Source organism: Procambarus clarkii, chromosome 35, assembly GCF_040958095.1.
Source record: "Procambarus clarkii isolate CNS0578487 chromosome 35, FALCON_Pclarkii_2.0, whole genome shotgun sequence".
In the NCBI taxonomy this organism is placed as follows: domain Eukaryota; kingdom Metazoa; phylum Arthropoda; class Malacostraca; order Decapoda; family Cambaridae; genus Procambarus; species Procambarus clarkii.
Genome location: NC_091184.1, coordinates 22963206 through 22990759, shown reverse-complemented (window position 1 = coordinate 22990759; position 27554 = coordinate 22963206). Strand labels below are relative to the sequence as shown.

Below are 27554 nucleotides of genomic sequence, written 5' to 3'. Positions count from 1 at the left end.
GCTACTGGACAACCATACATCTCTGTTTGGGGAGGTTCCCACACAGACCCACCTCATCACACACGACATTCAGCTCCTGGACAGCACACCCATTCGACAACATCCGTACAGAGTGAATCCCGAAAAGAGGAAAATTATACAAGCAGAAGTGGAATATCTGCTCCAGCATGATTTCATTCGGCCAAGTCAAAGTACTTGGAGCTCTCCGTGTTTGTTAGTGCCAAAAACAGGAGGAACCTGGAGATTGTGCGTAGATTATCGTAAACTGAACAAGAGCACTACTGTGGACGTTTTTCCCTTACCCTTTTTGGAGGAATGTATTGAATCCATAGGACATGCTAAATATAGTGATGTGTCAGATGTTGGAATAGGTGCTGTGCTTATTCAAGTTGGTTTAGATAATATTGAGCACCCTATGTATTATTACTCTAGAAAATTTAATGCAACTCAGAAGAATTATTCCGTGGTAGAAAAGGAGGCGTTGGGTCTTATATTGTCAATTAAGAAGTTTGAAATTTACCTGTCAGGAAACAAAGTGTTAGTATTTACAGACCACAACTCCCTTATCTTCATAAATATGATGAAAGTTAAGAACCAACGAATTCTGCGCTGGTCATTGTTTTTGCAGGAATTTAATGTAGAGATCAAACATATTCCAGGCAGGCAGAATGTTATTGCTGATGCTTTGTCAAGAAGCTTTGATGTACCATAAATGAAATGTTCTTTTTTTTACTTAACATTTTTACTTCGGAAAAAATGCCATTGATCTTCAATCCATTGCATTTTTTTTCTTAGAGGTGGAATTAATGTTACGTACCTTTAATAGATACATAATTAAATAAATTAATTTGTACTTATATATGCAGTGTGTGTAATATGATTGTATAAGTCATTACCTATATATGTATAGTTGAAATCATTTGCATGTGATTTAGTGTGTTATATATTTCATGGCTGTTTTGAGTTATATATTATATGCTGAAATAGGCCCAACTTTATCCACCCGTGGGAGCGGTTATATTTTCTTTGTTTGCTCACGGTTGACTCCCGTGGGAAAAGTGTTTTGTGTGATCATAAGTGGGTAACAGGCTGTGAAATATTAATTGTTTGAACATTAGACGGCAAATGTCCGTGGGACAGTTTAGTTGCTGGTCAGCGTGCCAACAATTCCGTTTATTTGTTTTATTTTAATTACTGCATGAAGTATTAATTGCATTTTCTGTTATGCATGTTATTCTGACCATTTACTAAGTTAGTTTAAGATTACTCTTGTCTCAATATATTGCTCCATGTAAGTTTTATAAATACTCTGTAACTTTGGCAATTTTTCGCGGGGCGGAAGCCACGATTTTGACTCCCGTCGCTTAAGTAGGTCAGTAGCTACCACAGATAACATCTTTGTGGAGATAAGTTTGTTAACATTTATGTTTTGCCATAATACTTATATTATATGAGAGACATTACCTGTGATTTTGCTTTAATAGTGATATATTGACCATCTGTAAGTTATATATTATTGAGAATTATATTGAATATATAAATTTTATTGTATATCTCTTCAGTCTTAAGGGAGAAATCCTTAAATTAACCTGTGCCAATAAAGGGGTTACACTGGTGACCCGCTCTAGAGAACAGCAGTTTGTAGTAGCCCTTGACATTTAAGGTCTTGCTGTTGTTAGGGTTTCGAGCCGTGACGTACGATAGGTAACAGCGACCCTGGGTGTCTATCAGCACATCACCCCAAAGGGCATGACGACAATTGAAATCACCCAGCAGGAGCACAGGTTCTGGCAAGGAGTCTAGGAGGTGTTCAAGATCGGGAAGAGAAAGTGGGACAGTGGAGAGGAGATAAATGGAACAAACCACGTACCATTTACGCACAAAGACACACGCAGCAGAACAGTGGAGAGGCGAGGAAAAAGTAAGGGGACGAAGGGAACATCTGAGTGAATCAAGAGAGCAGAACAGCAGCAGAACAGTGGAGAGGCGAGGAAAAAAGTAAGGGGACGAAGGGAACATCTGAGTGAATCAAGAGAGCAGGGTTATGGGCCCCAGCAACAGCTGGGGGGGGGGGGTGAGAGAAAACAATAGCCACAGAAGCGACCAGGACGAGCACCAAGCATCGGCTCCTGGAGACAGACACAAAAGGGGGCGAAAACTATGAAATTAGAAGTTGGAGGTCAAGGAAATTGGCGTAATATCCACGGATGTTCCACGGAAGAATAGACATTGGCAAAAAGAGAAAGGATAGCAACAGAGATCAAAGAAGAAACAAAGGTGAAAAGAGAATACAGCACGTGAAATAAGCACAGGGTCAGGATCAGCGAAGTCAGGGTTAGGGAGCATGGGTAAACTGAGTAAAGAAGGAGGGAAAGAAGTTGGAGGACAGACCACAGGTGGACGAACAGTGCTTGGAGGAGGAAAGGAAGAGGAGGAGGAGGAGGAGGAGGGGAGCTCACCTCAGCAAGGGCAGTATCCGAGACGGAACCGGGGGCTAAACAAACCCCCACAGTAGGAACAAGGAGCTCCACCACCGAATCAGGAGGGGAAGGAACAAAAGAATCAGAGATAGGGGGTTGAGAAGAAAGCGAAGCCTTCTTACCTACCGGGAAGGAGGAAGGAGCGGAGCCAGGTTTCCGCTTCTGACTCAAAGAGACAGGTTTCCCAGCAGCAATGTACTGGGCAATGGACTCCAACATCTCGAAAGGAGAAGAAGAGCGCGAGCGAACAACATGACCACCAGGAGAGCGATGGACATCGGCCCGCACTGTCAGGTGGCGTGGTGAGCCAAGAGACGGAGGAGAATGATGGGATGGAAGACCAGAAGGAGAGGAGAAAGACACAGAAGACATGACAGACTGGGTAAAAAGAAGGGATACCCTAGACAGAGAACCAGAAGGGGGGGACCCTTTGGGACAGAACGGAGGGAAACAGGGGAGGTGGTGGTGGGTGTGTCCGGGTCTAAGGCTTGGAAATGGTTGTGAGACTAAGGTGGGAAGGACGAGGAGAGGAGGAGCGCACCACGCGAGCATAGGATACGCCAGCAAAACAGGGGAGACAATGAACTTAGCGCCGAACCTCAGGAAAAGACAAATGGTCCCGGTGCTTCAAGTTGAGGACAGCCGTCTCAAGTTTGTAACGTATACACGTGCGGGAGAAGGTAGGGTTGGACTCACTGCAATTGAGGCAGCGGACCTAGGGAGAAGTGCACTCCAGCTTAGAGTGACCCTCGCCTCCACACATGGGACAGAGAGAAACAGGACTAGAGCATTTGAGGGCACCATGCCCAAACCTCCAGCACTTATTGCAGAGCCGAGGAGATGGAATATACTCCTGAACGAAGCATCTGGCACCAGCAAGAATGACAGAGGGCGGAAGGGTCCTACCATCAAAGTTAATCTTCACAACCCGAAGGGGCAGAAGGCGATAACCATGAGGGGGATGAGTAAACGTATCCACCTGGAGAACAGAATGACCCTGGGCCTCGAGGATATGCTTGATATCCTCGTGGTCTTTTCAGTCTTTTAGATTCATAACACCAGTCGCAACATGGTGTGGGAGGAGAACAGTGCCAACACTGGAATTTACCCGAGCGTTCTTTGAGACCCAAACAGGGGTCTCGCCAAGGCAGGATAAGGCGGCCAAGCGGGTGGCTGCATCCTGAGGAGCAGCAACGACACGGGTACCAAGACGGGTGGGGTTGAAAGTTACTGAGGCATCTACGGAATCTACAAGATGCCTATGTAGGGAAAAATTGTCAGGAGTTGAATGTAAAGGATGGAGGTCAAAGTACTTAGTCCCTTTAGCAGGACCAAACAAAGCATGGTACGAAATAGTATGGAAAGGGAGCATACGAGAGTAGCCGTGGTGGAGACGGGGATGAGAACTTTTAGAGAGAGATGGGTCAAAAGGCGCAGTAGTCACAATAAGATGGAGCCATGCAAGGGGACGAGGCGGTTACCACAGCAGGCTTGGGGCTTGACCCAACCACAGAGATGGGAGGGGAGCAGGAAGGAAGAGTCCGGTCTGGGCCTAAACCGGGCCCTGTAGCGGGGGCTACAGATCCTGGTCTTCCTGGATGGTCCAACTCAGGGGCCTGGTTGCCCACCCCATGAGCCTGGGTAAGAGAAGTCGTGTCGTCATCCATGCAGCAAACAGTATCAAAAGTTTGGGACCTGGAACCAAGAGATGCCACCTACCAGGGCAGCCAGGGAGACTGAGCGCGGGCCAGTGCAGGAAGGGTGCGTTGTCCCCAGCGGTGCTCCCCCTTTTCAACAGGAGTGTCCTACTACATCGTCCATTCTCCCACACTGGTGCTAAGACCCCATTCCCCCTGTAGCCCCAGCCTGGACACCCAACCATCCACTCAGGGCGGCCCCTCACAGGCGACCCCTCTAGCGGGTGGTCCGATGGCTCATAAGGCCCCTACGTGGTGCCCTTCAGCACGTCCACCACCCAAAAAGGGGTAGGAGAGGGGGCAAAGGCAACGTACACCGGTCACAGGGAGGTGTACGTGAGCCCCTCACCACGGCAAGGAGGCACCACTGAGGGGTTAAAAGGGGCAATACCAGTCGTCTTGTACTCCAGAAATTATGAAACTTGACAGCAATAATAAGTTTTTAAACCCAAATATACTTTTATTGTTTATTATCAAGACAAGTTAAGGTACACAACTGTTATCAATCAAACCTTTATCGGTATACAAATCATGGAATACATTCTTAAGGAAAAGAACATCACTTGTGATACAGAAATCACAATATCATGATACATTTAATGAACAAATTCACAAAGGCCGTAATGAGGATTCGAACTTGTGTCCGGGCTAAGATGCATGCTAAGGTCCGACTAAGGCGCTTCCGGGATCATCCAGGACGTAAATCAGTACAGCCACGATGGGTCGCACCGCTGCGGCCAGATCACTTCGCCGCCACACCCACACAAGCGACGCCATATTCAAGTGGTGTTCCTGCCAAAGAGAGAAGAAAAAGATTCTCTATAATATTCTCTCTACCCCGAGTAAATACCTAACCTGTCCTCCGATAAAGAGCATCACTTTTTGCTCATATGCATCACACAAGGCAAAAAAATTTACGAGAAAATGAAAGCAACTCGAGAAAGTGATGTACTGTCCCATTTTCTGTTTTGGAGCCTCTGGTAGGGTAGGAGAGACTACTTTAAATTGACCGTTTTCTTGACATTGTGAAACCTTTGGAGGATGGCCTGAAACACCGTCCATCCCCTGAAACCGGGTAATGATGATCACTGTTATTTATTACCCGAGGAACACTTACATTACTGTATAGTGTGCCCAAAGCATGGGCTTTGGGCACGTGTGTTACGAACCAAAATTCCTCGCCTGAGCACGAAGCCATGAAGTCCACGCCATCTGTGAGTCCGCTCCCGAAAATCCCACAACATGGACAACGCCATCTAGTGATGACGAGAGATGCCGGCAATAAGTGCTGGATGCCTGTCCTAGTCGGCTCGTGACGTTGCCACTGCTGACCTCTGGTGAGGTGGCGCTTAGACAGTGAACGCCATCTATGGAGCAAATAGGTGGACGTTTGTGTCTAAGCTAGTAAGTGATGTTTCCTAGTGATCCCATGTAGTGTCCCCAATACTGATGACGTGTCTGCTTTTAGAGTCAACCTAGTACGGCTGTGAGGTACGTTGAGTCAGTCTACCCAAGGCAGCCAAGGTCTCTTCACCAGTCTGCTTTGTAGAAGCTGTGAGCCACCCCCGGACAAACTCTGCTGAGTGTGTGATAGCCTGCCTGATGAGTGGCAGTGACGTAATCCACTGTCTCCGGGGCTGGTTGGTGGAAGAGACCACCCACTGCGGTACCGACCGAGGAGAGTGAACAGCAAGTCACACGAGGCTCCTGCCTAGGGCTCGCAACCCTAGTATTAGTCATGGAGTGGCCTAACAGCGAGGCTGACTAGTACCTGCCAGCTACAGGTTGGACTGTAGTTGTAGGCCATCACGACGAGGCACCCAGTGGGATTGTAATTTGGCTGGCCTGTGGCCTGGGTAGATTCATCGTGGGTTCTGGGCCATGGAAGAGAAAACCAGGAAAGGCTACCCAGAGTGAGCATCACCAAGTATCCAATGTCTTCAGAGGAAGACGAAGATGTAAATACTGTGTAGTAATAATTCTCTTTTGTGACTTTAATTTACATATGGTGGTGGGAAAGGAATATATATAATTAAGTATACTTGTGTATTTAATGTACTTTCCCCGTTGATTTTACTTGCGTTAAGGAGCTCACCCCTTGAAAGCCTCTACTAACTTGGGGCCGAATACCCAAAAAACTAATACCATCAGAAAAGAACCCGGTTGTGTCCCAGTAGGGCCATAATAACGTGCTCTTAACAAATGAATCAAATTACATCCAAAAGATCTATTTGGTCTCAAGTCTAACACACAATTATGTAAATGAACTCCACATCTCACCAGCTTGTACCATGTAAGGTAGACAACAACAGTTATGGTAAATAAACACTCATCTTGACAATGTCAAAAATGAGCTCATATTCTAGTGTAAAAGTCAAATGAGAAGTAAAGTGTACTTCTAGCACACCCTAACAAACTGTCTTTAATTAAAAATAATTTAAAACACAACAAAACTTTTGGCTACACTGACACCACAACCATTACTCACCAGACTAATCAGACACATTACAATCTCAGATTCTACACACTCACACAGTAAGCTCATTGAAGTGCAAACTAACATTAATAACAGTAGTAAGTCCAACAGAACCAACAAGCTAGAAGGCTTATTCAATCAATTCAATTTCAACAATAAGAGGATCGACTGGGAAGAAATAAATATAGACCTTGGAAACATTCATTGGGAAACCATCTTAAGCGACAAAACTCTCACAAAGGGAATAGCTCCACTGACAGCTGAAACCTACTAGATCTGCTTAGAGCACATGCCTGTGAGGAGGGTCAGAAAAAGGACAACTCTAGAAAGAGAACACACAGACGACTGTACAGAAGGAAAAAATAACGGAAATTGCTTAAACAGACACAACTGTCTTTAGAAAGGAAAATAAATCTAAAAAGAGAGATCGAAGAAATAATTCTATGAATAGAGCAGACATTGAAGTGATCATATTAGTGAGGGAAACAGATAACAGACTGAACAAAAACCATCTAATTATCGCAGGGGACTTTAATATTGATCTCTGCGAGCCTGAGGATCCTCCTGCTGCTAGTTTCCTCAACTGTATGAATGTCTACTTCCTCATACCCTTAATTACTAGACCTACTAGAATCACTGACAGTACTGCCACGGCTCTTGATCACATCTGGACCAACATAACCTCTCCGCTTACTTCAGGGATAATCATCGATAGCACTACAGACCATTACCCAACATTTCTCTTAACATTAACAAACCACCTCTAGAGACAAGGGAGATAAGCTTTAGGCTGCACAATGAAACTGCCATGGGCAATTTTATAGCTGCTGCTGCTAATGTCAACTGGGAGACCGAATTAGGTAACATAGGGGACATCAACCTAGCAGTGCAATCTTTTCTTCAAAAAACTCTCAGCCTTTAAAACATCCACTGTCCTATGCTAACGAAACAAGTCACAACTGAAAGGCTAAACAATCCTTGGCTTACAAAGAGGATACTTAAATCTATTAATAAAAACATGACCTTGAAAAGAAGTATAGGTTAGGAATTATCTCCAAATTTTTTTCAAAGAATTACTCATCATTGCTGTTTAAAATAATTAGAAGAGCCAAAATTAAATACTACGAAGATAAATTTACCTAAAGAAAGGGCAACATTAAGAAAACATGGAACACAATTTCACAAATATTGGGATCAAAGAAGACCTTAAATAACAAACCAATACTTCTGTCCAATAACGATGGTCAGCTTACAGCCTCTGATACTACTATTGAATTCAATAGGCTCTTCTCTTCCATTGGGTCATCCCTTGCAAATGATATTCCATCTTCCAGTACTGATGTTCAGGACTATCTTACAGGTAAGTATCCACAGTCTCTGTACCTATCGCCTGCAAATTCCACTGATGTTAATGAGATAATCCTTTTGCTTAAAACCAAATCATATCTTGAGAAGATACCAACTTTAATATACAAAAAAGCCTCCAGATCTTTAGCTCCTGCTATTGCATTGCTCTTCAACAAGTCACTTGAACTCCAAACCTTTCCAGATATTCTAAAAAAAAAGCGAGAGTAACCCCTGTCCACAAATGTGGTGATCTCACTGATGTTAACAACTACAGACCTATATCAATCCTGCCAAACTTGTCAAAAATATCTGAAAACCTCATCTACAAGCAGCTTTACTCTTATCTAGCCAAACACAATATACTTAGCTCTTGTCAATAAGGCTTCAGTCCCAAATAAAGTACTAACGAAGCAATTATTAGTATGATTAACTTAATTCATGCAGCTCTTGATAAAAATGAGTTCTCTGTTGGGTTACTTGTGAACCTGCATAAAGCTTTTGACACTGTCAACCACCAAAACCTTCTTCGTAAAATACATCATTATGGAGTCAGAGGTCACTCCCTGCAATACCTCAAATCTTACCTTACTGACAGACTCCAGTACGTTTCTGTGAATCATTCAATTTCTCCCACCCTACCCATCAACATTGGTGTTCTTCAGGGCAGCATACTTGGCCCTCTCCTCTTTCTCATCTACATTAATGACCTTCCAAATGCCTCCCAACACCTCAAACCAATTCTATTTGCTGACGACACAACTTTCATTTACTCCAGTCCTGACCCCCTTGCTCTAAATGTCACAGTGAATACTGAGCTAAATAAAGTCCATCTTTGGCTAACTGCCAACAAACTCACCCTCAACATTGACAAAACTTTCTATATTTTGTTTGGCAATAAATCCTCAAATCAAATAAATGTCAGGATAAATAATACCAAAATTTGTAACAAAATAGATGGCAAATTCCTTGGCATTCTCATTGTCCACGAGCTGAATTTCCAGGGACACATTCTAAATATATAAAAAAAATGTTTCAAAAACTGCTGGCATTCTTTCTAAGATCAGATATTATGTACCTCGCCCTGCCCTGGTGACGCTCTATTACTCCCTCATCTATCCTTATCTCAACTATGGTATTTGTGCTTGGGGTCCTACTACCCAAAATCCTTTACATCCTCTAATTACTCAACACAAAGCTGCTATTAGGACAATATCCAACTCTGGCCCCAGACATCACTCGGTACCTCTACTCAAATCTCTGAATATGTTAGATATTAAGTCACTGCACATCCTCTCATGTGTATTATATATATATATAAAATGTTGAACTGTAATGCCAATTCTGACCTTAAAAGCTTCATTGAAGGTTGTAACAGAACCCATGAGCTCCACACCAGAAACAAATACCTTTTTGATATTACAAGAGTATGACTTAATCAAACTAGAAATGCCATCTGCAGACTTTGACCCATCTGTGAAGTCGGAAATGGAGCGCGAGTGTGATGAAAAGTGTGCAAGGAAAAGTACGACATAAGTGAAAGTGAGGAGGGTGTTGTAGGGACTGCACAATGTAGTGAAGACAGTAGCGATCACAGCGATCCTGTATAGACAGGATGCCTGTTTCGACATACAGGCTTAGGGTAGGAGTCGAACGCAAGGCACCAGGGCTGAAGAATAACCCAGTATGGTGCAGAGCATCAAGACAGCAAAGAGTAAAATGAGAGGCAGATAAGTAAGCACGACAACCATAATTGAGTTTAGGCAGTATGAGAGAGGAGCGTGCTCGTATCAGCTCCCCAGGAAGTATAACTTACCTTAAGTAAGTTAGGGACCTTAAAACATTCAACTCAGAGGTAAGAGAAATGGGGAGACCAAGACAAATGAGTGTTAAAGAATAACCCCATAAGTTTAGCAGAATCTATGCACAAAAGGGGATTACCATAAAGTGACAAAGGGGAACGAAGAATGACCTACTTCCGAGTAAAAGTCATCGCACAAGTTTTAGTTGTGGAGAACTTGATGCCATGATTGATTGTCCAGGATGACACAGCATCAATCGCAAGTTGAAGATGCAGTTGGAGGAAAGGCAATTCATCACCTCAACATCGAAGGGTAAGATCGCTGACAGAGAGCTGAGCAGATGCCAGAGGAAAGGGAGTAAAGATGATTGAGGGCAACCAGGAAAATGAGCAAGTGCTCAGAACACTATCGTGGGGTACACCTTCATATTGCCGAAAAGAGGCAGAATGGTACAAACCCTCACTCTAAAGGAACGATTAGAGAGGAAGCTTTGTAGGAAGAGAAAGGGATTACCACGAAGGCCAAAGTAACAGAGTTGGGACAGAATACAGTATGCCATCTCCAGGTGGTGTCGTATGCCTTTTCCAGGTCAAAAAAGGACAACAGCAACAACAGAGATCTTTGCAGCAAAAGCAGTATGAATATAGACATCAGGTTCATCAAGACATCAGTCATGTTTTGACACTTGCGAAAGCCAAATTGAGAACGGGAGAGGTGGCAATAGTGTTCCAAAATCCACATCATACCGACATTGAACATACATTCAAAGAGTATGGAGATCCAACTCGTGAGGGCAATAGGGCAGATGCCCTTAGGAGCTGTCCCTAGAGACCCTGGTTTTCGAATAGGAAAAACAACCACCTCAAGCCAGTCCTTAGGGACAGATGACGACTCGCAGATATGGTTAAACAGATTCAGTATATACTGAAATGTGCATTGAGGGAGATGACATTCATTATGAGATGTTTTGCCATCTGAGCCCGCTGCCATAGAACCGCAATGAGTCAGGGCAGATTGGAGTTTGGAAAGAGAGAAAGGATCATTATAGAGAAGCTGGAGATGCATGTGAAAATCTATGGAACAAGATTCATGAAGGTGCTTGCGAACAAGGAAAGATGGAGGAAGACTAGAGCTGGAGCCAAGAGTCAAAAAACGGGGAACCCAGTTCGGTGGCAACCGACACTGGATTCGCCACAATAGAACCACAGAAGTGAAGGGCTGGCGAGATATCTGAAACAAACTTACCCGATATCTTACAGATTTTCTTCCTGATCTGGGGCAGAGGAGTATCAGTCATAATGGTGGAGACAAAAGATTTCAAACTCACACGTTTAGCCGTACGGACCGCACTCGCCTTGTGAAACAAAAGAAAACAAACAACCAAATGTCTGTATCTGTCTTACTTCTATGCTGCGCTCTTACAGCAGACAGCCAAAACACAGCCTGCAGTCCACCAGGGAACGCACTTCCACATGCCTCGGGAGGTAGAGCGAGGAATAGAGTGAAGGGCAGCGTCTAATATGGTGTGATGAAAAAGGAGTAAGGCTTGAGGGAGAGGCAGATCAGAGTGGTCGAAAAGAGTAGCATGTAGGGTGAATAGATCCCAGTTAGCCTTGGCAAACTGGCACCTAGGGACGTAGACGGAAGGGTGAAAAGAGAAAAAGGTGACAAGGATGGGGAAATGGTTACTGTTATGGAGGTCACGAAGAACCCGCCATGTGAAATCTAAATAAAGAGAACAGGGGCAGGAGAGAAAGATCAAGAGAGGAGACGGTGCAAGAGCAGGTGTCAACATAAGTGGGTTCACCAGAATTCAGAAGAGACAGAGAAGAACAGAGGACGAACCCTTCGGGAAGGCGGCCCCGTGTGCAGAACATCGCCCCAGAGAGTATGCCGACAGGTAAAATCACCCAACAGGAGCACAGGCTCTGGTAAAGAGTCCAATAGGTGTTTAAGACCAGGAAGAGAAAGTGGGAAATTTGGGGGGAGATAAATGGAACAGACTGTATACCAATTACTCAAAAGATATGGGCCACAGAACACTCAATGTGCAACTGGAAAAGTATGGGGACGAAGATAATATCAGTACGAATCAAAAGAGCAGTAGTGTTATGGGCCCTAGCAAAAAATGGAGGGGGGGAAGTGAATGGCGTAACCACGGAAGTGACCAGGACAAGTGCCAAGCATCAGCTCCTGGAGACAGACACAAAGCAGTGAAAACTGTGATATCCGAAGCTGGAATTCATAGAAGTTGGCATAAAATACACGAATATTCAAATGAAGAATAAACATTGCCAAAAATAGAGAGAATAGAAATAAAGAACACGGGTCAAACAAAGGCAAATTAAAACAATATACTAAGTAAGATCAGGATCAGTGAAATTGGGGTTATGGGGCATAGATAAATCTAGCAAGAACAGGTAAATCTATCAAGAACAGGTAAATCTAGCAAGAAGATAAATCTAGCAAGAACAATGTAGTCAAGGTAGTGGTAGGATGAACCAGAGGTGGACTGACAGGATCCAGAGCAGGAGGCATTGGAGAAGTGCGGTCAAGGCAATCAAGGAGAGGAGGGGCAGAAACAGGGGAGCGCACCTCATCAAGGGCAGCATTCAAGAGAGAATTGAGGGCCAAGGGAATTTCCATATTTGGGACAGAGGACTTAACCACCGAAATGGGAGGGGGATTCAGGGATAGAGTTGGAGTCGGAAAGTGAGGAAGAGATTGATGCCTTCTTACCTGCTGGGGAGGAAGAAGAGGAGACAGGCTTATGTTTCTAATATAGACAGGTGTGCCAGCAGCATCGTACTGGGCGACAGCCGTTGCAGTCTCAACAGGAGAAGGAGAACAGGAGCAGTCAATATGAAGATTGCTGGGAGGAGGGACAACGACCTGGATGGACAGGCGGTGTGGAGGGCCAAAATACAAGAGGGGAGGGCCGAGAAGGAAAAGAGGGCACAGGAGACAGGGAAGACTGGGAAGGAAGGAAAGAAGGAAGGAAGGGAAGGAAGGGAAGGAAGGGAAGGAAGGGAGGAAGGGAAGGAAGGGAGGAAGGGAGGAAGGGAAGGGAGACACCAGACAGAGAACCCAGGAGGAAGACCCTCTGGCCCAGAATTCAATAGAGCAGGTGAGGTGTTGGTGGTGTTGGTGTCCAGGTCCATGACCCGGAAACGGTTGCAAAACTGAGAAAGTGGGAGAGGGCGACAAGTGGAACGCAATATACGAGTATAAGACATGCCAGAGGAAGATAAAAGATGGCGTACTTGGCGTCTCACCTCAAGAAAAGATAAATGATTCTGATGTTTCAAATTGAGGATGGCTTCCTCAAATTTGTATTGCACACATGTGTGGGAGAAGGTAGGGTGGGCATCACTGCAATTGATGCAGTGAGCTTGGGAAGAAAAGCACAGTCTTATAATGACCTGAGTATCCACACAAGAGGCATAGATACACGCCACTCGTGCATTTGAAGGGACCATGCCCAAATTTCCAGCACCTATTGCAGAGGGAGGAGAACTGGGACCAGCAAGAATTACGGAAGACGGAAGGGACCTACTATCAAAAGTGATCTTCATTGCGCAAAGAGACTGGCCAGGATGACCACGAGGGAGGTCGAGTAACATCAATCTGGAGCATTGAATGGCCTTGGGTTTCAAGAATATGTTTACTATCCTTGTGGCAATCTACTGGGGCAATCCCTATATACCTACATATATATATATATATATATATATATATATATATATATATATATATATATATATATATATATATATATATATATATATATATATATCGGTTCCTGTGGCCATTTTGGCCGGATATTGTGATAACTTTATCCGATCACGATTTTGGCCGTATAAGGGCGTTTTCCGGATGTTTGAATCCCAGATAATCGCGGGGTTACAGTATATATATACACACACACACAAGGAACATTGGGTTTGTTAGGGGAACATAGCATGGTGTTTACATTCTTGTAAAGCTACTAGTACATGCAGCGTTTCGAGAAGGTCCTTAATCTAACGGATAATTTTAAGTAGGTAAATTGTAGCAAAATTTTTAAATGTTGACAGATACTTTGTAAAAAAAAAAAAAATGAGAGAGATTACTAGGTATATTAAAGCACATCAATAGCTCTGATTGATAGCATTGACAGCTATCACCAGTCGCTACATGGTGCGGGAGAATAGCTGTGTAAATCCTAGCATTTAACTAGGCATTTTTGGAGATCAGAACCAGGGTTTCCCAATGCAGGACAACGAGGCTAAGCAGACAGCTGCTTCCCGAGAAGGAGCTGCAAAGAAACGTGTATCAGTAGGCGAGGGGATAAAAATAACAAAGGTATCCATCAAATCAACTAGGTGTTTATGGATGAATAAACCATCAGGACGAGTAGAATCAACATGACTAAGATCAAAATACTTAGTCCATGTAGCAGAACCAAATAAAGCTTGCAACATATTAGAACTGGAAGGAATCGTGTGAGTGTGACTGCGGAGGGAACAGCACCGAGCACCCCCAGTAAAAGGGAGGGGGGGGGGGCCAAAGAGGCCCAGTTGTTACAATGAGAGATGGAGCCACTCCATGTGATGAGGTGGTCATCATTGGGAGCTTGGGGCTCAACCCAGCCACAGAGGTGGGAAGGGGAGCAGATAAGAGTAGTTGGGACCTGGTGGACCAAGCACTCACAAGTCAGGTAGTAGAAGAGCTCCCAGAACCCCATCAAGCAGGGAGAGTCAGGAGCTCCCTGATCTGGGACCAATGTAGTGTGGGCTACAGAGCCCAGCTTTCCATCAGTCTGACTTGGGGGCCTGGTCTCCCACCCCTCACGTCTTAGAAGTTAAAAAGAGGGTCAGATATCAGCATATAAATGAACGAGTAAACATTTCATCAACAAACAAGGCCCCATACCCACCATGGAGACACAATTAGAGGATAGGACACCCAACAAGACAAAGCCCCCCCCAGGGGTACACTGTAGATATACGCCATACAATCGCAACCATAGGAATCATCAGTCCGTCAAGATATAATGGAAGCTCAGCACGATATAATTGGGCTCAGCAATGAAGGAAAAGATTGACAATAAAGGTGTCCTCTTGCTCGACAATGACGAGTACCACAGTTTTACGGGTGAGAGGGTGTGCCTCCCCAAAAACCCGGTGTCTAAACAGAAGAAAACATCTGAGAGAATAATCAAGAATTGCAAAACGTCAGAAGGAAATAGCAATTAAACAGGAGAATTGGGAAGGAAAAATTAAACTTAATAGGAAAAAGTATTCAGCACAATTAGCGAAGATGGCAGCAAGAGCATTAAGCTTCAAAAAGACAGAGGACACTGTCCCAAGGAGCATCACACTCTAGCATCCGCCAACCAAGCCCCCTCATGATGGCAACGGGCTGGAAAGGGAGGGGGAGATGAGAAAGACGCGAGGGTGAAGTGATACTGCCCAGTGTAACACCAGTGTTAATAGGTAGAGTGGGTGAATTGGAATCATTCACAGAGACATACTGGAGCCTGTCACTAAGGTAAGACTCTAGGTATTGCAGGGATTAACCTCTTACTCCGTAATGTTGTAATTTAAGAAAGTTAATGTGTTAACAGTGTAAAAGTCTTAATGTAGGTCAACAAATAAATGAACAGGGTACTCCTTTCTTCCAAGAGCTGCATATATAAAGTTAATCATACTAATCGGTGCATGATTGGTCCTTTTTTGGGCTTGAAACAATTATGGCAAGAACTAAGTAAATTTTGTTTTGCTAAATAGGATTAAGGCTGCTTGCAGATTAACTCTTTAAAATATTTTAGACAAAATCTGCGGAGTTGATATTAGTCTATAATTGTTGACTTCAGTGAGGTTGACACTTTAATGGACTAAGGTTACTCTTGCTTTTTTTTCCCCTTAGAATATCAGGAAAGGTTTGGAGTTCAAATGATTTGTTGTAGAGCAATGAAATAGCTGGAGCTAAAAATCTAGAGGTTTCTTTGAAAATTAGGGTTGGTATGTGAACATATGGTATCTGTGCTTGGGGTTCATTCATCCACTGCAAATTACCTGATGCTCATCACTACCCAATAAAAATCTGCTATCAGAACAATAAAATTGTCTTCAAACAACACACAGCCTCTCTGTTTAAATCCCTGAACATGCTAAATATACACTCGCTCTACACATTCTCTTGTGCTATTTACATGTACAATACCTTGTTCCTAAATGCTAATCCTGATCTGAAACTCTCAATTGATAGATTTTTTCTATCAATTGAGCAACTTTTTCTATCAACTTTTTAAACTTTTTTTTTATAGTTTTCTATCAACTATCAAGTTTCTATCAACTTTTTCTTTGATTTCATTTATTACCTAGGTTGCCTAGCCTCGCGATACTCCCTTACCCCATTGTACCCCTGGCTTTGCCTGTATCTCAAATTTGCAAATTGTTACTTACAGTGTACCTGAGAATACATGTAAGCAATCTACCTCATTTTTTCTTTTTTTTGCTCAATTTGTTTTTGTATTGTATAGTCTTGTTTATATCTTTGTTTTGTATTTCTATATCTTTTGTTTTGTATAGTCCTTGTTTATATGTTTTTTCTTTAATCTCATTTATTACCTAGGTTGCCTAGCCTCGCCATACTCCCTTACTCCATTGTACCCCTGTAAGCCCCTTGTTAGCTACCTCATTTTTTTCTTTTGTTGTTCCTATTGTGTTTGTTTTATATAATATTGTTTATAAATTTTTCCCCCTTTTATAGCTTAATCCTACTTTGTAATTTGCCTTTCTTGCCTTGTTTTCCTGCAACCAGCTTTTTTATGCAGACAAGTATAGACCCAGAACTAAACCTCTTATCCACTATCTATGACAATCATCACTTTAATTATCTAAATTGCAGACATTTTGCAGCACATGATGTAAACAATGTATTAACTCATAATCACAATATCTCTGTAATCAACTTGAACGTTAGATCCCTAGGTAAACACTTCGATGATGTTAGTGCCTTGATTGAAACTATTGACAACAAATTCTCTTTTATTATACTTACTGAAACATGGTTGAAAGAGGATACTACTCAACTCTTTAACATGCCTAACTACTCAGCAATTCACAACTGTCGTCAACTTCAGAGAGGTGGTGGCACTGCTCTTTACTACCACCAAGAACTAACATGCTTAAAAGAAATTAGAACTAGAGACTGCTATGGGGAGTATATCTTCGCCAGCTTCAGAGTCAAGGGTGCCAAGTCTGTCCTGTCTGGGGGTGCAGTTTATAGAATTCCTAACACTGATGTGTCCGAATTCAACTCGAATTCAACGAATTCTGCTATTGAGTTCAATAGGTTCTTCTCTTCCATTGGTTCATCCCTTGCAAATGATATTCCATCTTCCAGTACTGACATTAAGGACTATCTTACAGGTAACTATCCAGTCTCTGTACCTAAAGCCTATTAATTCCACTGATGTCAATGAGATAATCCTTTCCCTTAAAACCAAGTCTAGTGCCCTTGAGGAGATACCAACTTTAATTTACAAAAAAGCCTCCAGATCTTTAGCCCCTGCTATTGCATTGCTCTTCAACAAGTCACTTGAACTCCAAACCTTTCCAGATATTCTAAAAAAAGCGAGAGTAACGCCCTTCCACAAATGTGGTGATCTCACAGATGTTAACAACTTCAGACCTATATCAATCCTGCCAAACTTGTCAAAAATTTTTGAAAAACTAATCTATAAGCAGCTTTACTCTTTTCTAGCCAAACACCCTTAGCCCTTGCCAATATTGCTTCAGACCCAAAAAATGCACTAACGATGCACTTATTAGTATGCTTAACTCGATTAATACAGCTCTTGATAAAAATGAGTTCCCTGTTTGGTTATTTGTGGACCTGCGTAAAGCTTTTGACACGGTCAACCACCAAAACCTTCTTCTTAAATTACATCATTATGGAGTCAGAGGACACTCCCTGCAATACCTCAAATCCTACCTTACTGACAGGTTCCAGTATGTTTCTGTGAATAATTCAATTTCTCCCACCCTACCCATCAACATTGGTGTTCCTCAGGGCAGAATACTTGGCCCTCTCCTCTTTCTCATCTACATTAATGACCTTCCAAATGCCTCCCAACACCTCAAACCAATTCTATTTGCTGACGACACAACCTTCATTTACTCCAGTCCTGACCCCCTTGCTCTAAATGCTGAGCTAAATAAAGTCCATCTTTGGCTAACTGCCAACAAACTCACCCTTAACATTGACAAAACTTTCTATATTCTGTTTGGCAATAAATCCTCTAATCAAATAAATCTCAAAATAAACAATACCCAAATTTGTAACAAATTAGATGGCAAATTCCTTGGCATTCTCATTGACCAGCTGAATTTCCAAAGACACATTCTAAATATATAAAAAAAAGTTTCAAAAACTGTTGGCATTCTTTCTAAGATCAGATATTATGTACCCCGCCCTGCCCTGGTGACTCTCTATTACTCCCTCATCTATCCATATCTCAACTATGGTATTTGTGCTTGGGATTCTACTACCCAAAATCATTTACGTCCTCTAATTACTCAACACAAAGCTGCTATTAGGACAATATTCAACTCTGGCCCCAGACATCACTTGGTACCCCTACTCAAATCTCTGAATATGTTAGACATTAAGTCACTGCACATTCTCTCATGTGTATTAGCCCATCATCACACAGCCCACCTTAAGCCCATCATCACACAGCAAAAATCTGCTATCAGAATAATAACTAACTCTGCTTTCAGACAACACTCAGCTCCCTTGTTTAAATCCCTAAACTTGCTAAATATTAACTCCCTCCACACATTCTCTTGTGTCAACTACATTTACAAAACCCTGTTCTTAAATGCAAACCATGCTCTGAAACTCTCCCTGGACAGATGTAATAGGACCCATTATCACCACACCAGAAATAAATATCTCTTTGATATCCCCAGGGTCAAACTTAATCTGTGTAAACACTCTATGCAAATTAAGGGACCTAGTCTATGGAACTCACTCCCTAGTGAATTGAAAAACTGTAAAACTTTTGCCTTATTTAAAAACAAAACCAAAAAGTACCTATTTTCATCTTCTTAGTTTCCTACACTGAGCTTTAAATTTGCTCTGTACCTAGTGTTACCCAATCTCCTAATTTTTATGTAATATCAAAATCCTTATCATTGTGTTCATTGCTGTCTTCCTTTATGTGCTAGCCATATGCTGTATTGTGACTACCAATTTTTGTCAACTACCATTCAAGCTGTCACTGCAATCAATCTTAGCTACCTATGTGCTTTATGTGCTTTATATGTCATCTATCCATACCTCAACTATGGTATTTGTGCTTGGGGTTCTACTACCCAAAATCATTTACGTCCTCTAATTACCCAACACAAAGCTGCTATTAGGACAATATCCAACTCTGGCCCCAGACATCACTCGGTACCCTTACTCAAATCTCTGAATATGTTAGATATTAACTCACTGCACATTCTCTCTTGTGTATTATACATATATAAAACGCTGAACTGTAATGCCAATCCTGACCTCAAAAGCTTCATTGAAGGTTGTAACAGAACCCATGAGCACCACACCAGAAATATATACAGTTTTGATATTCCTAGAGTACGACTTAATCAAACTAGAAATGCTCTACAAATCAAGGGACCCAGAATGTGGAATGACCTTCCCAACCATGTTAAAGACTGTGCCTCTCTCAACCAGTTTAAGATAAAAACTAAACACTACCTAATAAATTCCCTGTAACCTACCTCACTCCTCTATTGTCAACCCATGTCTGTTAATTTTTTTTTTTAATCAACACTGTTTGTCAACCTATTGTATTTGTGCTGCTTTTTCAGTCATGTTCCCCCTTTTTTTTATCTTTATTTGTATTTGTTCTCAACACTTTTTATTCTTTATGCTCAATTAGTATTAAGTTCTAGATATTAATGTTTTTCTTGCCCGAAACACAGTAATAGTGGCTTTAGGCATTGTATGTACTAGCTCTATCTATATATCAATCCATTAATGTAACATCACTTGTATGTATGTACCTTACCTGAATAAACATATTTATTTATTTATTTAATATACTGTACCTACAATTTTCTCTCATCATCTTTTTTTCATTTCATGTAACTGTTATCATTTTTTTGTCTATAAATTTTGCAAGTATTTACCTCCTTAAAATTTTCTTAGATTAAGGACCTGCCCGAAACGCTGCGCGTGCTAGTGGCTTTACAAGACTGTAATTACCATATTTGTATCCTCACATTCCTTATGTACATTCTTGTATATGCATAAATAAATAAATAAATAAATAAATATTATACATATATAAAACGCTAAACTGTAATGCCAATCCTGACCTCAAAAGCTTCATAGAAGGTTGTAACAGAACCCATGAGCACCACACCAGAAATAAATACAGTTTTGATATTCCTAGAGTACGACTTAATCAAACTAGAAATGCTCTACAAATCAAGAGACCCAGATTGTGGAATGACCTTCCCAACCATGTTAAAGACGGTACCTCTCTCAACCAGTTTAAGATAAAAACGAAGCTATACCTAATAAATTCCCTGTAACCTACCTTACCCCTCTATTGTCAACCAATGTCTGTTTTTATTTTAAAGAGCTCTGTTTGTCAATAGAATTGTATTTGTGCTGCTTTTTCAGCTATGTTTTCATTCCATGTTTTCATTTTACTCTTTATGCTCATTTAGTATTAAGTTTTAGTCATTTAAGTTTTTCATGCCCAAAACGCTTTGCGTAATAGTAGCTTTAGGCATTGTTTGTACTAGCCCTATCTATAAATCCATCACTCTTTGTAAAATCTCTTGTATGTATGTACCTTACCTAAATAAACATTTGATTTGATTTGCTTTGATTTGATTAGATGTAATAGAACCCACGAGCATTACAACATAAATAAATATCTGTTTGATATAAATTGACAGTCATGCTAATATAATTGCCAGTAAGGTTTATGTAATTCACAATCATCTTAATTAATATAATTAGCAGTTTGGATAATATAATTGACAGAGGATTATATGAATCAGGACAATATTATTGCTAATCAAGCTAATAACTTTGAATCAGGCTTTTTCACCCACAGGGTTATTGATCGATAGAACTGACTACCTGCCAACGCCATAACTGCCAAAATGTGCTGAATTTCAAAATATACCTGGAGAAAATCAAGGAAAATTGAGGGGGGGGAAGGGAACCTTCAACAAGCTGCCAGCTTCCCGTTTTTATCGATGCCACTAGGGTAAGTGGCCCTCAGGTAAATCGGGTAAAATATTATTCCAAGACAATTACAGCATAACTGATAAAGTTAGGCCAGAGTAATATAAATTTCTGGTAAATTTAGAGTGATGTAAATTTCTAGAGTAATATAAATTTAAATTTCATATTAACTTGACTGACAGTTATAAATGCCAATCTGCCTTCTATAAACTCTTCAGTGAAATATTTATAATCAAGAGTATTATTCATAAATATGCCTAAACAAAAAATATAAAATAGACATCAGTTTGCATATGAATCTGATGAGAAAAATTCCTTGATTAACCTACATTTCCCTATCAATCAAATGGTCTCATCTTAAGTACGTCTCAGACTGTCTTCTTCACCAGCACCAATGCTAAATAATATTACAACAATAATGTCCATAACTTAGCTACAGAGTATATTACATTTTAAATAAATTTTCACAGAGAAGAAAAACAGAAAGCACATTATTATTTACATAAATATAAAGAAAAACATTTAAAGCTTTGATTTATCTTTGCAAAACTAAAGAGATATTTCTATACTTATAAGCAATTCTGAATTTTCCTATAGTGACAGCTTCTCTAGTTCTTGCTTGGTCATCTAACTTTCATAAAAGAACAATATAATAAAATATCTTGATCTTTACCTTTCATGGTGAAGTGTATTTCTCAAACAAAATAGAATTACCTTTGAAGAACATCAAACTGACATTGTGATAGCACACTGTTAGATTAAAGTTAAGTTAATATACCTATATGTGCCTCATTATCCTTCAACATTCTCTTAATTACCTTCCACACACTAAGTGTTTAGCCTATTATCTGCATGTATCATTTTGTGCTTCTTCATATCACTAAGACGACTGAATCTCTTCCCACACTCTGGACACTCGTGAAGCTTGTCACCTGAATGCACTAACATGTGAGTCTTCATACTTCCAAGACAACTGAATCTCTTCCCACACTCTGGACACTCGTGAGGCTTGTCACCTGAATGCACTAACATGTGCCTTATTATAGTTCCACGTTCTCTAAATTTTTTGCCACACTCAGTACATTGAAAAGGTCTCTTATCCGCATGCACCATTCTGTGAGTCTTCATACTTCCATGCTGACTGAATCTCTTCCCACACTCTGGACATTCATGAGGTTTGTCACCTAAATGCACTAACATGTGAGTCGTCATACTTCCAAGACGACTGAATTTCTTCCCACACTCTGGACACTCGTGATGCTTGTCACCTGAATGCACTAACATGTGCCTTATTATAGTTCCACGTTCTCTAAATTTTTTGCCACACTCGGCACATTGAAAAGGTCTCTCATCCGCATGCACCATCATGTGAGTCTTCATACTTCCACGATGACTGAATCTCTTCCCACACTCTGGACACTCATGAGGTTTGTCACCTGAATGCACTAACATGTGAGTCTTCACATGTGAAGGACAGGTGAATACCTTCGGACACTGTGGACACTGGTGAGTCTTCATCTTCTTTATGACAGGTGCAGTCTGTGTGAAGGTTTTCTTCCCCGGATGTTGGGAAAAGCGTCAAGGCTTGAGTGTTGTTTCTTAGAGTTAGATTTGATGTGAGTACTTGGCGGTCAATGGTGGTGCTTTTTCTTTATGATAGGTGCAGTTTGTGTCAAGGTTTTCCCTTAATGGTCGTGCTGGACATAACCGGCGGGTGCTGCTAAAATAGCGGCGGTTGTTTACCCTCTCATCACCTAAGCGTTCCAATGTTTTGGCTGGTTCCACATATCATTTTCCTACTTATTTTTGTTTATAACTGGTCATTTACAATTAACACTTGTATTTATATTCATGTTTTTCAATCAAAGAATGTACCTGAAATTGTTTCTTTAAACATAAAGCCACACGATTATACTTTTTGAAGGAAATAGCTCTCCCACAGTTGATGCACTACATGCGCAGAGTTAACCAACAAGTTTTTCATATTCACTTTTATTTATTTATATATTTATTTATTATTTATTTATTTATTTATTTATTTATTTATTTATTTATTTACATATATACAAGAAGGTACATTGGGTTTGTGAGAATACATTGGATAGTACAGTATTTACATTCTTGTAAAGCCACTAGTACGCACAACATTTCGGGCAGGTCCTTAATCTAGCAGATAATTTTAAGTAGGTAATTTCTATCAGAATTGATAAATGATAAAGATACATTGCAAGAGAAAAATGAGATGAGAGAGCTTAGTAAGTATATTAAAGCACATTGTTATATTAAAGCTCTGATTGATTACATTGACAGCTTGATTAGTAATTTAAACAAGATTAATAGTCACCATACAGCAGATTGGCAGCACATATAAGACAGCAATGATCACAATGGTGAAGATGTTCAGATTGGGTACATAAAGATTGGGAGACTGGGTAGCAAAAGATACAGATAAACAAGATTTATAAACACCATACAGCAGATTGGCAGCACATATAAGAAGACAGCAATGATCACAATGATAAAGATGTTCAAATTGGGAACATAAAGGTTGGGAGATTGGGTAGCAATAGATACAGTGCAATTTTAAGGCAAAACGTGAAAACTATGAGGATTAAATTAGGTACTTTTTAGTATTGATTTTGAATGATGTAAAAGTTGGACAGCTTTTCAATTCAGTAGGGAGTGAGTTCCATAAACTGGGTCCCTTTATTTGCATAGAGTGTTTACACAGATTAAGTTTAACTCTGGGGATATCAAAGAGATATTTATTTCTGGTTTGGTGATAATGGGTCCTATTACATCTGTCCAGGAAGAGTTTCAGACAAGGATTTGCATTTAAGAACAGGGTTTTGTAAATGTAGTTGACACAAGAGAATTTATGGAGTGAGATTATGTTTAGCATGTTTACTGAGTTAAACAAGGGGGCTGTGTGTTGTCTGAAAGCAGAATTTGATATTATTCTGATAGCAGAATTTTGCTGGGTGATGATGGACTTGAGGTGGTTTGCAGTGGTTGAACCCCATGCACAGATACCATAGTTGAGATAGGGATAGATTAGTGCAAAATATAGAGAGATGAGAGCAGAGTTAGGAACATAATATCTGATTTTGGAGAGTATACCAACTGTTTTAGAGACTTTCTTAGTTATGTGTTGTATGTGGGTACTGAAGTTGAGTCTCTTGTCTAGGAATATGTCAAGAAACTTTCCATCATTTATATTGCTAATGTTTACATTGTCAATCTGAAGCTGAATTGCATTTGTAGATTTGCTTCCGAATAGGATGTAGTAGGTCTTTTCTATGTTAAGTGTTAGTGTGTTGGTTGACATCCATAAGTGGACTTTTTTTAGTTCATTATTAACAACATCATTTAGTGTATGTGGGTTGGGGTTAGAGTAGATGAGGGTAGTATCATCAGTAAACAAAATAGGTTTCAGAATGTTAGAGACATTAGGCAGATCATTGATGTATATAAGAAATAGGAGAGGTCCCAAGATGCTGCCCTGTGGCACTCCAACGGTTATTGGTAGAGTGGGAGAGGATATATATTATTGATTATCTACACATTGGTGTCTATCACTATGGTAGGATTAATGGATATAGTCCAGTGCATGGCCTCGGATTCCATAATGATGAAGTTTACGTAAGAGGTAGTTGTGATTAACAGTATCAAAGGCCTTTCTCAAGTCAATGAAAAGTCCAATCGGAAACTCATTTTTGTCAAGGGCTGAGTAAATTATATCAAGGAGACTAATAACTGCATCGTTGGTACTCTTTTGGGAGCGGAAGCCAAGCTGACAGGGGCTAAGAATGTCGAATTTTACGAGATAGGAGTAGAGCTGTTTGTAGATAATTTTTTCAAATATTTTTGATAGTATGGGTAGGTTTGATATTGGTCTATTATTGTTTATGTCTGCCGGATTACCTCCTTTATGAATTGGCGTTACTCCTGCTTTTTTAAGGATATCAGGGAAGGTATGACACTCAAGGGATTTGTTGAACAGCAGAGCTATAGGTGGCGCAAGGGCATGGGAGGCGCTCTTGTATACAATGGATGGGATTTCACTGATGTTCCCAGCTTTGGTTTTTAGTGAGTGTATGATGGACACAACATCTGTCGGACTGACTGGTGAAAGGAGAAGAGAGTTTGGATAGCTGCCTGAGAGATATATGTGTTGATATATGTCTGAGTCTGTGGGATTTTACTGGCAAGGTTAGCACCAACCGATGAAAAAAAGCTATTAAATTCATTTGCCATTTTTAAGTCAGTTGACGGTGTAAAGCCATCCTTAGAGAGTGTTATCTGGTTGTAGGAGTGTTGTTTAGTTCCTAGGATAATAGATATGTCATGGTATTCCATTTGCTTTTCATGTTGCCTTTTGCTTCTAACTCTATTGTCATTACCTATCCTCTAAACCTTACATTTGTCAGTATTAAACGGCTCTGCCAATCTTTTGACCATATTTCAGTACCCAATTTAGATCGTTCGATAGATCAATTTAGACCCCCTTGTATCATGAATCATCATACATGATGATATAATGATACACACTACTGGGTATATGCTGATGATATAATGATACACACTACTTGTTATGCTAACATGCAGAACACTCTTAACTCTGTATTAGTCTTATGTCAGGACTTAGGTTTAGTCATATCTCAGCAGAGGAAACAAAGATACTAAACGGGTGTTCACCCAGGCAGGGAGGAGCTGTTCGCAAGATGCAACGGTATGATGGCTCCCAGCTTGACTATGTTAACAGATTCAAATACCTTGGCCTTGTATTGTCTTGTTGTATTCAAACTCTGTCGTCAGTATAAAGAGAGGCTCCAGAAGCCCTCTTGGAGATGTTGCAGGTTATCACTCAGGCTATGGTGCCAATGTCACAATTGTCAAAATGATGTACCTTGCATACATCAGATCTTTAGTGGATTATGCTGCATCTCTGCTTGCCTTGATGACTGAAAGAAAGCTTAAAGGGCTTGAAAACTTGCAGAACGAAGCCTTGAAGATAATCCTTGGATGCCCCTAGTACCACAAAGATACTTAACATGAGGAAGGAACTTAATATTAACTTAATAATAGAATATGAGTGCATATTCTACTGCATTACTATTTGTAATGATCCTCATATTGTGCTTCAGTAATCCAATGTATAACCCTGAGATGTTTTCCTAATTGTACTTAGGATTCCTTGTTCATTATTGTGTATTGTTCTGATCTGCTTTTGTGTCGAAAATTCTTGCATCGTACCTGTTAACAATTTTTTGACAATTTTACTGTAATTATCCTACTTAAAATCATCTGTACTTGTAAAGTAAAGCTGTAATGTACCTGTTAAACACTTTTTATCAATTTTACACCTAATTATTTCTCTAAAACTTTGTTTGTTTAAGAATTTGCTCAAAGATTAGTTTAAGGACTTGCCCGAAATGCTATATGCAAGCTAGTGGTTTTACAAGATTGTAATTCCAACTTAAGCTCTATGTTGTCTCTTAACCCTTAATGTACGTTCTTGTATATATATAAATAAATAAAATAAATAAATAACGAGGGATCGAGGCATTAATGCGCAGTACGTGCTTCCCTCATCTGTGACGTCACAGCGCCATCTGACGACAGCATAAACACAGGCGGCCATTTTATGTTCCACCAAGATTAAAAAAAAAATTTAATTTTGCCCCGAGGGGCGAGTTTATTGGGCAGCGCCCAATGTGTTCGCAATAGAATGTTCTACAAGAACACATGTATAAAATAAGTGACACAGAGATTATTGATGTGTGTATTTGTGTGGGTGATTATAAATATGTATGTGTATGTATATATGTATACGTATATATATATATATATATATATATATATATATATATATATATATATATATATATATATATATATATATATATATATATATATATATATATATATATATATATATATATATATATGTACATGTATGTATGAGAGTGTGTACATGTATATATAACATTAATAATTTTGTAACTAGCGTCAAAAATTGTTATTTGCTTAGCTAAACAAACTAGAGAGTTCAGTTCCTGAACCCATATGTGCCTCTGTAATCCTTTACACCACCGCCCACGGGATAGGTATGGGGTGCATAATAAAGAAAGAAATTGAAATAATAGGGGTATGAAATGTATCAACATAAAACATTAATGTTAGTGGCCATCAGGTAAAATCAGGTTATTATTTGTAAAGAATTTAAACGAGTTAAACTAAATATGAACTTAATACATTTTGCTAACGCAAAAATATATTCCCGAGGTATTGTAATTGCAAATAAATATTTAATACAATTATTTGTAACATTTTTTTTTTTAGATTTCCGTATTGCGTGATAATATATAATAGCGTTTAGATAATGGTAGAGCTGGACATTCTTTAGGCTCATTGCATGTTGTGGTAGTCGCCGCCATTTTAAAACCGTGTGGAGAGGGACGGCTGCTGCCTTATCCACAAACTCCTG

At 40.4% G+C, this 27554-nt stretch overlaps 2 long non-coding RNA genes across 2 annotated transcripts in view; one reads left to right on the top strand and one right to left on the bottom strand.

The window, feature by feature from the left end:
* LOC138371269 (uncharacterized) overlaps positions 1–27554 on the top strand; it is a 474806-nt gene that overhangs the window by 32864 nt on the left and 414388 nt on the right. The window lies entirely within an intron of this gene.
* The window catches only part of LOC138371385 (uncharacterized), a 33560-nt gene continuing 10636 nt past the window's right edge, over positions 4631–27554 (bottom strand). The window contains exon 2 of the long non-coding RNA XR_011230430.1: positions 4631–4969. This is a non-coding gene — a long non-coding RNA (uncharacterized lncRNA). The remainder of the gene's footprint in view (positions 4970–27554) is intronic.